This window comes from Aulonocara sp. 'chitande type north' Nkhata Bay, linkage group LG4 (assembly GCF_057382095.1).
Source record: "Aulonocara sp. 'chitande type north' Nkhata Bay isolate Kocher_YH1m ecotype deep benthic linkage group LG4, A_spYH_male_GT1.1, whole genome shotgun sequence".
Lineage (NCBI taxonomy): Eukaryota > Metazoa > Chordata > Actinopteri > Cichliformes > Cichlidae > Aulonocara > Aulonocara sp. 'chitande type north' Nkhata Bay.
In genome coordinates this window covers 2,535,065-2,548,308 of record NC_141347.1, presented here as the reverse complement: position 1 = coordinate 2,548,308, position 13,244 = coordinate 2,535,065, and the positions used below count along the sequence as shown (strand labels likewise).

The following is a 13,244-nucleotide window of genomic DNA, read 5'->3' as shown; positions in this document are numbered from 1 at the left end:
AAGTGTTAAAAAGGAACTGAACATATTGACCTAGCACTACAACACAGTGGAGATCAGCTAGAGGAACAAATGTTTCCCAGAGAAGCTGCTGAAGAACAACCATATGAGCTCCAAATAAAGTCACTGTTGCTCTTGCTGACAACAATACGACACAAATGTAACCGACATTACTGATAGCAAACACTAGTTTGTCGCATTCACTGATTTTGAAACAAAATGAGTGCATTTACGATAATGCAGCTGTGGCCGGATCATTTCCCGGCAGATATGTAAACATGTTAAAAGAGGAAAAACAGAGGAGTAATTAACAGCATTAATGAGCCAGGTCCTGGGTTTGCTGGTGCACATGGGACCTCGCTGAGGCAGAAATGAACAGAGCTATTGTTGAAATTAGCAGGAGCAGCTGCGCTTTTCCAGCTCTGAAACACGTTGTCCTGTTGGACACGTTAAAAACACTCACAGCTCACAACAACCGCTACGCAACACCAAACTACTGCTGTGCTGCAACACAGGTGCACTTCTTTAATCACAACTGAAAGCACAACAATGCAAATGATAATAATGAGCTGCCTATTTACACAGAGGTAGGCTGGTGTTACTTACTAATAACGACCGTGCACACTGCAAAAAAAAAGTGTCAGGCAGTGGAGAGAAAACAGGCCAGGAATGAAAAAAGAAAAGCGACGGCTCGCACTCTGCGGGGCCCCGGTTCTCACCTATTATGTTAACTTTGTTCTGTGTCGTTTTTTGTTTTCCTTTTAGATTGCTTTCAGAAAACTGTAACTCTGTATAATTAGCTCTCGCATTAAGTCCAAACAATTAGTGAAAATAATTAGTCAGAGGGTCAAAATGATTTAATACGATTAGTCACAGCCTGGAACAACAGTGGATTTATTCAACTTAAACTGGTGGGGAATGAACGTGGACTTTTATGGAGGAACGGGATGTCCTGACATGCAAAACAAGAATTATTGCAAAGCTTGTGTAACACACAACAGTTCAATAATATCAGAAATCAAACACAACAAGTGAAACATTTCAGCCTATAATTAGCTTGGGACTGACTGTGTTACTGGCTGCTGTCCGACTGGAGGAAAGCTGCCTTTGCAGCTCTCCTCCAACTTCGCTAATTCCTGAAAGAAGTCACAGGATGTCAGTGTCAGGGCCTATATAATGGGATGAAACGCTGTGGGTGTCAGCATGTCTGCGTGCCTCAGTGAGTGTGTATGTGTGTGTGTCTGCACTCAGGCTAAAGAGCTAACTAGCCATGACAGACTAACCTGCTGGCCAACTACTCCATTAGCCTAATAACATGCACACACACACACACACACGCACACACACACACACACACACACACACACGCATGGGGAGGTCGGGAGAAAGAAAGAGGAAATACGTGAAAACAGAAGAGCAGAAGCTGCTGCTTCAGTGTCCAAATGTTGCCAGAAAACCAAGAAACATAAATTACTCTGTTTCTCACTCTGCCACCTCCTCCTCCTCTTCACACTATCATTTCCTAAAATACCTGGCCCCTCCCAACCTGGAAAGGAGCAGGAAGTGCTGCCTGGCAACCACGGAGCTGGGTGCCGTGGTAACGGTTCACCTGAACGCCTCTTCCCTAAACAAACAGCAAGCCTGAGCAAGGGAGACAGGGGGAGCAGGATGTGGAGCTAATGTCAGAGGCGATCTCCTGCAGGATTTCTTTGGAGTCCCTTTGTCCTGCTTGCTCTCACCTGTTCTCTGTCACACACAGCAAGCTGCTGGACCATGACAGCATTTAACACCGGCCCCACTGCCCGCCCCCCCGCCTTGAGTCCAGCACATTCAAGGAGAAAGGAGACAGCAACTCCAACGCGCCAACACACACATGGTGTAGCTGTCTTTACCAAAGTGACCTTACTGTATCAGCACATATTTAAAATAACTGTTAAAGCTTCAGCGACTAGCTTTTAATCCTCAGGGAGTTAATAATGCGCAAACATCCTGACTGTTACAAAACTGATGCTTTACAGCTTTTCTATCTCTTAACATAATAACTAGTCCTAACCTGAACACGACAGGGACAAACACCATAATCACACATTTATACAACCATTAGTCATTCCTCCTTCGAGTGTTATCAAGATAATTCTCTATATTCCTCTGCTTCACTCAGTGTTACACTGTCCAGCAGAGCAAAAACAACAAACCCTGAGGGCTATTTTGTGACCTATTTGAATGATATTGAATCATACTTGTTATTAATCTCTGGCTCTCTTCCACAGCATGTCTTCTATCCTGTCTTCCTTCTCTCTCCCCAACCAGTTGCGGCAGATGGCCCCGCCCCTCCCTGAGCCTGGTTCTGCCGGGCCTTTTTAAAAGGGGGTTTTTCTTTCCCACTGTCACCAAAGTGCTTGCTCATAGGGGGTCATATGATTGTTGGGTTTTTCTCTGTATGTATTATTGTAGGATCTACCTTACAATATAAAGCACCTTGAGGTGACTGTTGTCGTGATTTGCCGCTGTATAAATAAAACTGAATTGAATTTGTTACAGTGTTGACATACTGCTGGGTTCACTGCAGGGCCCTTACAGAGAGACGTAATCATCACAACAACCTGTCACTAAAGAAGGCTCTGAAGTGGCTGAAAGCTCTAGAAATAGAAAGCAAGAAGCATCAAAGTTGGAAGGCAATGAGACAGAGTAACATAACAGAGCAAGAATCCAATTATTATGATCACTGGAGGTCAAAATGAATGGCAGATGATTATCGCTCTTACATAACTAAAAGGCTGGCCTTTACCTCCAAGATCTGACCTCTTGACTTTGGAGGAAGGACGGAAGAAATAAAGAAATATCTGCTAACATGATGGTAGAATTCACAAAGTGTAACAAATTCTAACCAAACATGAAGGCAGATAATCAATATCATTTAAGCCAAATCACTATTCTGTTTTGTTCTGATCTGAGTAACTGAGCCAGAGCTACTGAGACTTTAATACCATTACATTACAGACTTACATCACCGAATGAAGAAAAGCTCTGCTAATATTTACTAAACACATTTTAATATATATTCAATGACTTACACATAGACTCTTCTCAGTCTGAGACAATTGCCTTACTAGTTTGAAAGTTCAGTCCCCGCTAACTAGCCAGCACCGCCCCATCCAGTGTCACATTTCCCTGCTTGCAGGATCATCAAGTCACAGTTTTCAGACTGTCATCCAGCAGTCTGCAATGAAAATGTGCTGTGAGGTGGAGGGTCGCTCTAACCAGAACCTGCGGCAGGGGAGGAACTAGTTCATGTGATGCTATGCTGAGTTTATCAGAGCTGTCAAACAAAGCGCAGTTCAAGGCTGTTCCCACACTGCAACTGATTCACACATTGTTTTGAAGCTGACTGCCTGTCACCTGTGGACATTAAAGCCTCCGGTTGCCTTGGTAACTCTCTAATGTTTTTACTACCAGGTCACATGTCAATCAGCTATACTCTCAGTGGTAGTCGCTTCAGTTGCTCTGCTGGAAGTTGAGGAAAGTTTATGTTGCATCCTGCTCACTTCATGTCACCAGCAGTCACCTGAAGTCGCTAAACATCCTTCACTTTCTACAGTCTCTGGTCATGACATCACTGACATTCACTTCCAGTATGGATGCAGCCCAGTCAAAGTCCAGACCTAAATCACACTGAGATGCTTTGGCACGAACATGCCCTTCTTCCTCAAAAACCCTCCAATGTGACTGAATTAAATATATGTGCAAAGATGCAGGCCCAAATCCCTCCATGGTGATGTGAAAGACTCATTGCCAGTTATCGCAAATGCTGCCAAGGATAGCACAACCACTTATTAGGTTTAAGGTTTTTAAAATATTGTGATGATAAAGAAAATTCTTGCTTGTTCCTTGTATTACCCTTGGGGTTGTTATAAACTCTTCGTGAACATCTACAAATCAGATATAATGGGTAATTATGCATATTACCTACAGTAGCAGTCAAGAGTTTCAATACACTCTTAGAGCAGAGCAGTTAAATACAGGCAGTATGTATAATTACCTGTATGGCATCCAGTTACCTTGGATTCTCAGGAGAATGCAAATCCATAATGACAGGCCTTAAGCTAAGTGTTTATTGTCAAACCAATCATTGTCCTATACTACTACTACTAGGCTGTTTTAGGTAACAACAGAAAAACAAGACTGGCAGAAATAACCTCACCTTACACATAGTACCTGTTCAGTCTTACCTAGGACAGGCCGATATGACCTCATGAATACACACACAGACCCTGTGTTTGCGTAGTTTCTCTCTGGATACTCCGGCTTCCTCCCACAGTCCAAAGACATGCAGTTAGTGGGGATAGGTTAACTGATGATTCTAAATTACCTATAGAAGTGCTGGGTATTCAGTACCCTTCAGTACCCTTAGATTGTTTAGACTTAGACCTTAGACTGCTGTTAAAAGTCTAAAATTCAAAGCCACCATAAGCAGTAATAATGAATCTGCACACAGTGATGTCAATATTGCAACATCACTGTGTGCAGTTTACCCCAAGCTATAAAAGACATGACCTCACCAATAACTAGTAACTAACAAAATAGTACTAACCAAAGACAGGTAGCATGGTAACAATTTAAAAAAAACATCTTATGGTAGCATGAGTGTCCCGGGTTTGATCAATGACCATTAACAGAACCAATAAAGCTTTTTTCATTCTTTAGGGAAGAGATTTTTCTGTCCACACTCAAACACACTGTGGTAACTGTCCATCGTCTAAGGCCCGTTAACCCAAATGATGGGTTAACAGGGAAAATTTTCACAAAAATCCCTGGAAGTAAACCATGTCTATAGATGATACATCCACTTCAAAGACTTTCATACATGTGCCGTGTTATCTGTGTGACATGAACTTATTCCTTCACTCACTGCTCTTAACACACTAGCCTCTCTGTGAATGTTGTTTTTCCTTTACCAATGGCTTTTAAAATAGAAAGGCAGTCATTGGTTGATCTCTCTCACACACATTGAATACATGTAAAAAAAAAAAAAAAAAAAAAAGGAGCCCTATATCAACCTGTTATCATTTTTTTTTTTATTTCTTCCAGGAAACACCAATTAAGAGGAAGCTATGATCATGTAGCAGTTTTTATGAAGTAAATGAATAAGGGGCACATTGTGGGGTCCAGTTATGAATACAGCAATTATATGAATTTGAATCATTAAACTAAGGAAGAATAAGAGTACTGATAAGAGTTAATACAGATAAGCATTACCAGTACTGCTACTATTCAGTCCTTGTGACGTGCATCCCTACCCGTGAAATGTGTTCTACCTCAGCCTGTGCTTTGAGTTGCTGGATGATCTATGGCCAAACAACTCAGCCTCTAGGTGTTTTCACAACAGCTGATGCTGACGCACAAATTTGTGCTCCCTCTTGGGAGTAGGACCAATACTCAGCAGAACCATGCAGGATCAGTGCAATGAACTTTAATCCCTTTTCAAGTGGTTTTGGCAAAGCTTTTGGATTTTTATCACCATAACCGACCTGCATGATTTGCGGATGAGTCCCTAGTCATACTGGTCACAAGCATTAGTGATGAGTGCTACTGTCCAATACAACATCAATTTCTTCAGATTGTTCTTTGTTTGAAATAGATTGAGGTTTAATATTGCCAGAGGGCAAAATAAAAGTAGACAAAGACACTGTCATCTAGTCCAACTGCAAATCACTAACTTTCCAGCAGAGATGCAAGGAGGCGGGATTACAAATCTAATAATAAAGACAGACTGTGGTCGTCTTATTTTGCAAAAAGGAAACTAAAACCTTGATGTTCAGAGAATTCCATACACGATGACTGATTGTCATTTTGGCTTTCACATTAATATAAAAGTACTAGTTTTTGTTTTAGCTCCATAGAAACCATAGAATCTAAACACTGCGTATGTACCAAAGCCAGTTGGGGCACCTGTCTAACTTTACATACCGAAAACAAAGGACACCCACAAGCAAAACAAAAAAAACATGGCGAGTAGCCCTGCCTCATTGATAAGAAACAGTCAGGCATGAAAGTACTTTGTGTCGAAAGTGGATGACCAGGACATGCTAACTGACACGAGGCAGTATGCAAACAATCCCACTGTGTTTTTTGGACAAAGGAATGAAATGCTTCTAATTTAGCAAAGCACCTGAAAGATCAGCATTCAGATCTGTTCAAACAATTCAAGGTGAATGAGTTTCAGTTCATATTACCAACATCCAAAGTATTATGTTATCCTCAAAAATACATTACCATTTTGTTTGAGACAGATGTGAAACCATCTATGTCTTCTCAACAGAATATATCATTAACATTTTAAATAAATGGTCTGCCAGCATCATGTAAGTGATTTAAAATCACTTTTTAATGAAAGAGTTTAAGTAGATGGGATACTGGCTTTGTTTTGTTTTCAGATTAGGTATCAAGAATCATGTAATTCTGCTGGTATTGGCAAAGACTGCAAACGTTCAGGTATTGTGGCATGCCTATAATGCAGTGCTATGACCAACTGTGGGGAAGAAGAACTCTGACAGCAGGGGACCTCCAACAGAACCAGGCTCACAGTGGGGGCAGCATATCTGCTACAGCCAGCTCAGGGGTGAGAAGAAAATGTGGCTGCAGGTTAGCTTGTTGGGTGTGTATTTGTGGCGCTCTGTTTGAGACTGGTGACGATGTAACAAGATGTCCCATCACATTACAGAAAAACATAAATATGATGCTTTTTACTGACAGAACTATGATATTTTATCAGCATTAGGGTGATTTTATTATGTTATGCTATAAAGTGTTGTAATTTTTTCAAACATAAATGTAACATATTCACAAATAAGTTTTGTAATATTGCTGCAACCAGACCCTGGTCTGCGATTTTTACATTAGCACTACTGGGACTAAAAGGTAAAGCAGACATTAAAGATCAGCACTGAATATTACTTCTGTAATGTAACCATATTTTGTTTGTATGGATCTAGTGTAGTATTATAAATCTTGAGTATGTGATACTTCCATAACATCAATGATTACATGGGCTGCCAAACATTACAAAGCTGCCTCTTGATCCAAAAAAGGGAAGAGAGAAGGACTGAACACTCCAGATTCGACTTATGAGGCGCTTCACTTATAACTTTGCAACTTGCAAGTTATCAGGTTAATTGAAATCTCCATGAGTCCTGTAAGGTTCTGCTTAAAATCTCAGACGCGGTTAGCATTAGGTAAGCAAAATAACAGAAATAGTGCCATATGAAAAGCACTTTACAGAGATGTGTGAGGGTTAACATTTTAATGTAAATTACTTGAATTACTTCTATATTTACTTTAGAGCCCTTTAGAGCCATATTGTTATGATATTACTTCATTGTATGCTTTTAGTTAGCATGTTGTTGTTGTTAAATGTAAAATATAATTAAGTTTTATAAGATGTAAGCAGGTTATGACTATTTGTTAATGCTGTATTCTCACTGCAGAGACTTACAGGTTAAGAGCTGAGGCTTGCTTGCTTGTGATTTTCACAAATATCTTTCTACCAACTTTACTTACCCCTCTTATTCTTAAACTGACTGTCTTACACTCTCTTGTTTTTATGCTCCTTCTATTGCCTAAAGAGTAATTCAGTGAGCTCCATAATAAGGAGTCATTAATCATGAGATGACACAACTCCTGAACTGCAGCAAGATGGCAAAAATGCACATACAAATTAGACATTTTTAGTCAGTATACAACTCGACAATGATGCTTTAATGGCACTGCAGATGCAATAAGATTCAGGGGAAAAACTGGACAGCCTCAACATAAGTTAGTGTCTGAATACATGTGAAGACTTCATACCAGCAGTGGTAGTGGTACCCATAACAGCTACTAGTAGCAGCTGTTATGTTCTTCATTGGTAGCCCCTGGCAAGTAAAACCACCATATTTGTAGTTAATTGGTGCCCATTGCTAGCTCTTAGTTTATTAACTTGTGGTTGTCAGCTGTTTGTTCTGTACTAGTTAGCTGGAAGCTATCATGTCACTCCTGGCACGCCGCTAGTGCCTGTATGAAGCTGTAATAACTGTTACCTGTTTGGTAGCTAGTTAGCTGTTGTATCTGTCAGGTGTGAGCTTGTGTATTTTAGCTAGCCTTAGCACTAACTACACAGTTTCCAAGTTAGCCTATGCGTTAACTGTACGGCAGAAGTGAGGACAACGTTATAGCAAAAGCACAAAATGTTACATCTTAGCTCTGCAGCAAAATAAGACCAAATAAATGTCTACGCATAATGTTCTTGGACGGTCACGCACACACGCACGCGCCTCAATCTCTCGCTCACGCTCTCCCTCTCTCCCGCTTTCTCCCTCTGATAAAACCCCACGGTACCGTGGATGTCGGCGGCTCCTCTTGGAATGTGTATTAGAGCAGAGGTCGCTTCCTCCCGGCTTTGGTTTCTGCCGAGGCACGGTGTGTCCCTCCGTGGAGCTCCTTTGCGCTTCTAATTCACACGAAAACGCGTAGTTTAACAAGCGGGACGCGTCTCACCTCCTACCGCTTCACCTCCTCCATATTTACCGTCTGCCTCTCTCCCTCTCTCTCGCTCTTTCTCCCACCACCAACAACAACATTATTGACGTCCTCCTCTTGCCACGTGACCAGTCTGCTGAGGCTAAAAATAGACTCAATAGAAACCAATGGAGGCAGACAGACAAGGCAGAAGTAGACAGACAGACGTAAAGTTTGGCTTGTTTGTCTGCTTCACCTTACTTTGTCAGATAATCTTCGTTAGTGGAAGCAACCGGACAGCGTCTTACTTTCGAGCAACAGATAACACAGGAAAGACTTTCTAAGAGTATTCCCTTTAGTTGCGCAATTCATGAGCAATAAATAAGCTGACTGCCAGGTTTATGAACTTGTGAAGAGTGCTAAGATTCTTATCATCTATGAATATTTTTTGCTTTATTCATGAGCAAACTCTCTACTATCACACTGCAGGGCCTTTTTTGTTATTTTTTTAGAGCTCTAGTATGGCGATTACACTAAGCTAATCATTTGATTTCACAGAAGTCGCTTTAAAATCCAGACATGTTTGAAGAAGTTCTATAAAAGGTTAATACAAACTCTTAGTGATTTGATAGTATTTTCACATCCAGGAGACCAGGATTCAAGTAGAAACTTGGAATACAGTGTCTACTTGTACTGAAGCGCATCCCTGTCATAAGATGTGTCCGATCTATTGCAGGGCTAACTGAGAGGCAGACAACCACAAGTCTTACAGTCACAGGGAGAACATAGAAACGCCACACAGAAAGGTTTTGGGCTGAATTCAAAACAGGACCTCCTTGCTGTGAGGTAAGGCCACTGCACCACTTTGTCATCCAGTGCTCTTTGATAAGTTTTTTTTTTTCAGCTTCTTGTTTTTTTTTTTTTTGTTTGTTTGTTTTTTACCACATCATACAACCCTAATTATACATTTAATTGTACTCAATGCACGGTGTTTGCGAAAGCATATATAATTTACAACATCAATATGTTGTAAATTATAGATTCACAGTTTATAGCTTTTTTACACTGACTGCTCACTGTTAGTTACACCATGCTAATACCAGGTTAGACCCTTTTTGCCTTCAGAACTACCTTAAGTCTTTGTGGCATGCATTAAACATGGTTCAGGAAACATTCCTGTGAGGTTTGGGTCAATATTGATATGATAGCATCAAACAGTTGCTGCAGATCCGTGAGCTACACATCCAAGATGTGCCACCATTCATTTCTCAGCTCGTCATTTAATTTGTTTTTAAGTGACTGGTGAATTACAGATTTTATAAACACAGCAAAACTCAGAAACAAAGTGCATTTCCAACAGAGCTGCTAACAATAAAAAGTGTTTTGGTAAAAATTACTATGAATGGCATAATCTTTGTCTTGTCCTATTGTGTGCAGCAGTGTGTGTGTGAGTGTAAATGTTAGGAAAAGTGCTTGAATGGGAAAATAAGACTTTGTAGTAAGAAAATGCTTTGAGTGCTCAAATTAAGAAAAAGCCTTTATATATGTATATACACTAGGACATACATCCAGAGCATACATCCAATAAGGGTCCTCAGGCTACGCCCATGGTATCAAACCCTACATCGGAATCTGAGCGAGAGACATATAGCTGAAGCCATAATGGCTCAGATGTGGCCCTGGTTTGGGCCAGGTGATAAAGAACCAGGATACTCTAATGAGAAGTGGGCTACTGGAACAATATATGCATGTATGCCTTGCCTGCTAGCATCTTGCACCCTGCTGTTATGTGCTGGATTGTCTCTGGGGCATCTTTACACAGCCTGCACCTGGGGTCTTGCCTGGTGTGATAGACCCCAGCCTCTATGGATCTTGTACTCAGAGCTTGTTCTTGTGCTGCCATGATTAGTGCCTCTGTGCTGTCTTTCAGTCCAGCTTTGTCCAGCCACTGGTAGGATTTCTGGACCATTCATGGTAAGGAGCTTTCTTGTCTTTATGTCAGTGGCTTCTATCTCCTCCTTTGGCCAGCCTATTACCCCAGCAGGGTACCTGATCACGGGCAGGGCGTACGTGTTGATGGCCCGGATCTTGTTCTTACCATTCAGCTGACTCCTCAGGACTTGCCTGACCCTCTGCAGGTACTTGGTGGTTGCAGCTTTTCTAGCGGCCTCTTCATGGTTCCCATTTGCCTGCGGGATCCCCAGGTACCTGTAACTGTCCTCTATGTCTGCAATGTTGCCTTCTGGTAGTTCAATCCCCTCAGTTCTGACTACCTTCCCTCTCTTTGTTACCATCCGACTACACTTCTCCAGTCCGAACGACATTCCAATGTCATTGCTGTATAGCCTGGTAGTGTGGATCAGTGAATCGATGTCTCGTTCACTCTTGGCATACAGCTTGATGTCATCCATGTACCGTGGCTGACAACTGCTCCGTTCCGTAGTCGGTATCCGTAGCCAGTCTTGTTAATGATCTCACTGAGGGGGTCCAGGCCTATGCAGAACAGCAGTGGGGACAGAGCATCTCCTTGGTAGATCCCGCACTTGATGGTGACTTGTGCTATGGGCTTGGAGTTGGCCTCTAGTGTTGTACGCCACATCCCCATTGAGTTCCTGATGAAGGCTCTTAGGGTCCCATTGATCTTGTACAATTCTAGGCATTCCAGTATCCAGCTGTGGGGCATTGAGTCATAGGCCTTCTTGTAATCAATCCAGGCAGTGCACAGGTTGGTCAGTCTATATATATAATATAGGAAGGGGGCCGGGGACTGGTGAGTGTCAGCACCACAGTCCAGGATGAGACAACGAACATCCAAGAATACATTGGGAAGATGGCCCCAACTGACCGAGTGCTCAGTGAATACCTCAGGCAGCAGAAACCCAAGAAAGAGGAGGGAGACGAGGAACCATCATGGAAGGACAGGCCCCTGCACGGTATGTACCACCGGCAGATAGAGGAGGTGGCTGATATCCAGAAATCCTACCAGTGGCTGGACAAAGCTGGACTGAAAGACAGCACAGAGGCACTAATCATGGCAGCACAAGAACAAGCTCTGAGCACAAGATCCATAGAGGCTGGGGTCTATCACACCAGGCAAGACCCCAGGTGCAGGCTGTGTAAAGATGCCCCAGAGACAATCCAGCACATAACAGCAGGGTGCAAGATGCTAGCAGGCAAGGCATACATGGAACGCCATAACCAAGTGGCCGGCATAGTGTACAGGAACATCTGTGCTGAGTATAACCTGGAAGTCCCGAGGTCAAAATGGGAGATGCCCCCAAGGGTGGTGGAGAATGACCGAGCTAAGATCCTGTGGGACTTCCAGATACAGACGGACAAAATGGTGGTGGCTAACCAACCGGACATAGTGGTGGTAGACAAACAGAAGAAGACGGCCGTAGTGATCGATGTAGCGGTTCCGAATGACAGCAATATCAGGAAGAAGGAACACGAGAAGCTGGAGAAATACCAAGGGCTCAGAGAAGAGCTCGAGAGGATGTGGAGGGTGAAGGTAACGGTGGTCCCCGTGGTAATCGGAGCACTAGGTGCGGTGACTCCCAAGCTAGGCGAGTGGCTCCAGCAGATCCCGGGAACAACATCGGAGATCTCTGTCCAGAAGAGCGCAGACCTGGGAACAGCTAAGATACTGCGCAGGACCCTCAAGCTCCCAGGCCTCTGGTAGAGGACCCGAGCTTGAAGGATAAACCGCCCGCAGGGGCGTGCTGGGTGTTGTTATATATATATATATATATATCAAATCAAATCAAATCACTTTTATTGTCACATCACATGTGCAGGCACACTGGCACAGCACATGCGAGTGAAATTCTTGTGTGCGAGCCCCACAAGCAACAGAGATGTGCAAACACAACAACACAAACGAGCAAAATACAAGAATGGCCAACCTGAAACTAATAAATATATGTACAATATATAATAGTGTATGCATTTCTGGATGTGTATACTAAATATTTTCCTACGTGTGTGTGTGTGTGTGTGTGTGTGTGTGTATACACATTTTTACAAATTAAATAGTAAAAAAAAAAAAAAAATAATAATAATAATAGTAATAATAAAATATATAAAATATATAAAATATATATATATATATATATATATATATATATATACACACACATAATCCCCACCCTCTAGATTTGATACCAAGCTCCAAGAACACCTGGTGCGTTGTAGGCATCGAATGCAAGAGCAGCTGGCCTGAAAAAGAAAATTGTGGCTAAGCTGGAAAGCTGGCCCTTGTGGTTAACTACAAAGACTAAAGAAAGTACCTCCTGAACGTCTACTAGAAGATATGAATGCAGCATTACAATCTCTACTGCGCTGCAATCATCACTGAAACCAACCAGATGGTTGACACCATGGCAACAGTGACTCCTGAGATGTTTGACTACAACATGAACAAGGACAAGGAGCAGTACTCTCCTTGAAAAGGGAGACTAGAGGCCAAACTCAAGGTTAGTACAGAGGGAAGTTAGCCAACTATCAGGACTGAAGAAAGGCAAGCTGGCCATACCTGAGACCTTAGAAACTGCCAAGGAAAGACTCATAGTCTTGGCTAACCCCCGAAAAAGTATACCAGAGAAATAGTAGCTAGGATAAAAAAAACAGATGTCCTCCACTGAACCATCCAAAGTATACTCTCAGTGGCAGGGAAACAATATAAGAACAATGCCACTATGCCTGGAGACTGAGCAATACTGTAAGGATATATGGAAGAGAGGATGCAACACATC

The 13,244-nt window shown here is 42.2% G+C and overlaps 1 protein-coding gene across 1 annotated transcript in view; it reads right to left on the bottom strand.

The window, feature by feature from the left end:
• hdac5 (histone deacetylase 5) overlaps positions 1-8,586 on the bottom strand; it is a 66,496-nt gene extending 57,910 nt beyond the window's left edge. The window contains exon 1 of the mRNA XM_086287928.1: positions 8,371-8,586. The gene's annotated coding sequence lies outside the window, so the exon portion shown is untranslated. The remainder of the gene's footprint in view (positions 1-8,370) is intronic.
• Positions 8,587-13,244: the final 4,658 nt, after the last annotated feature.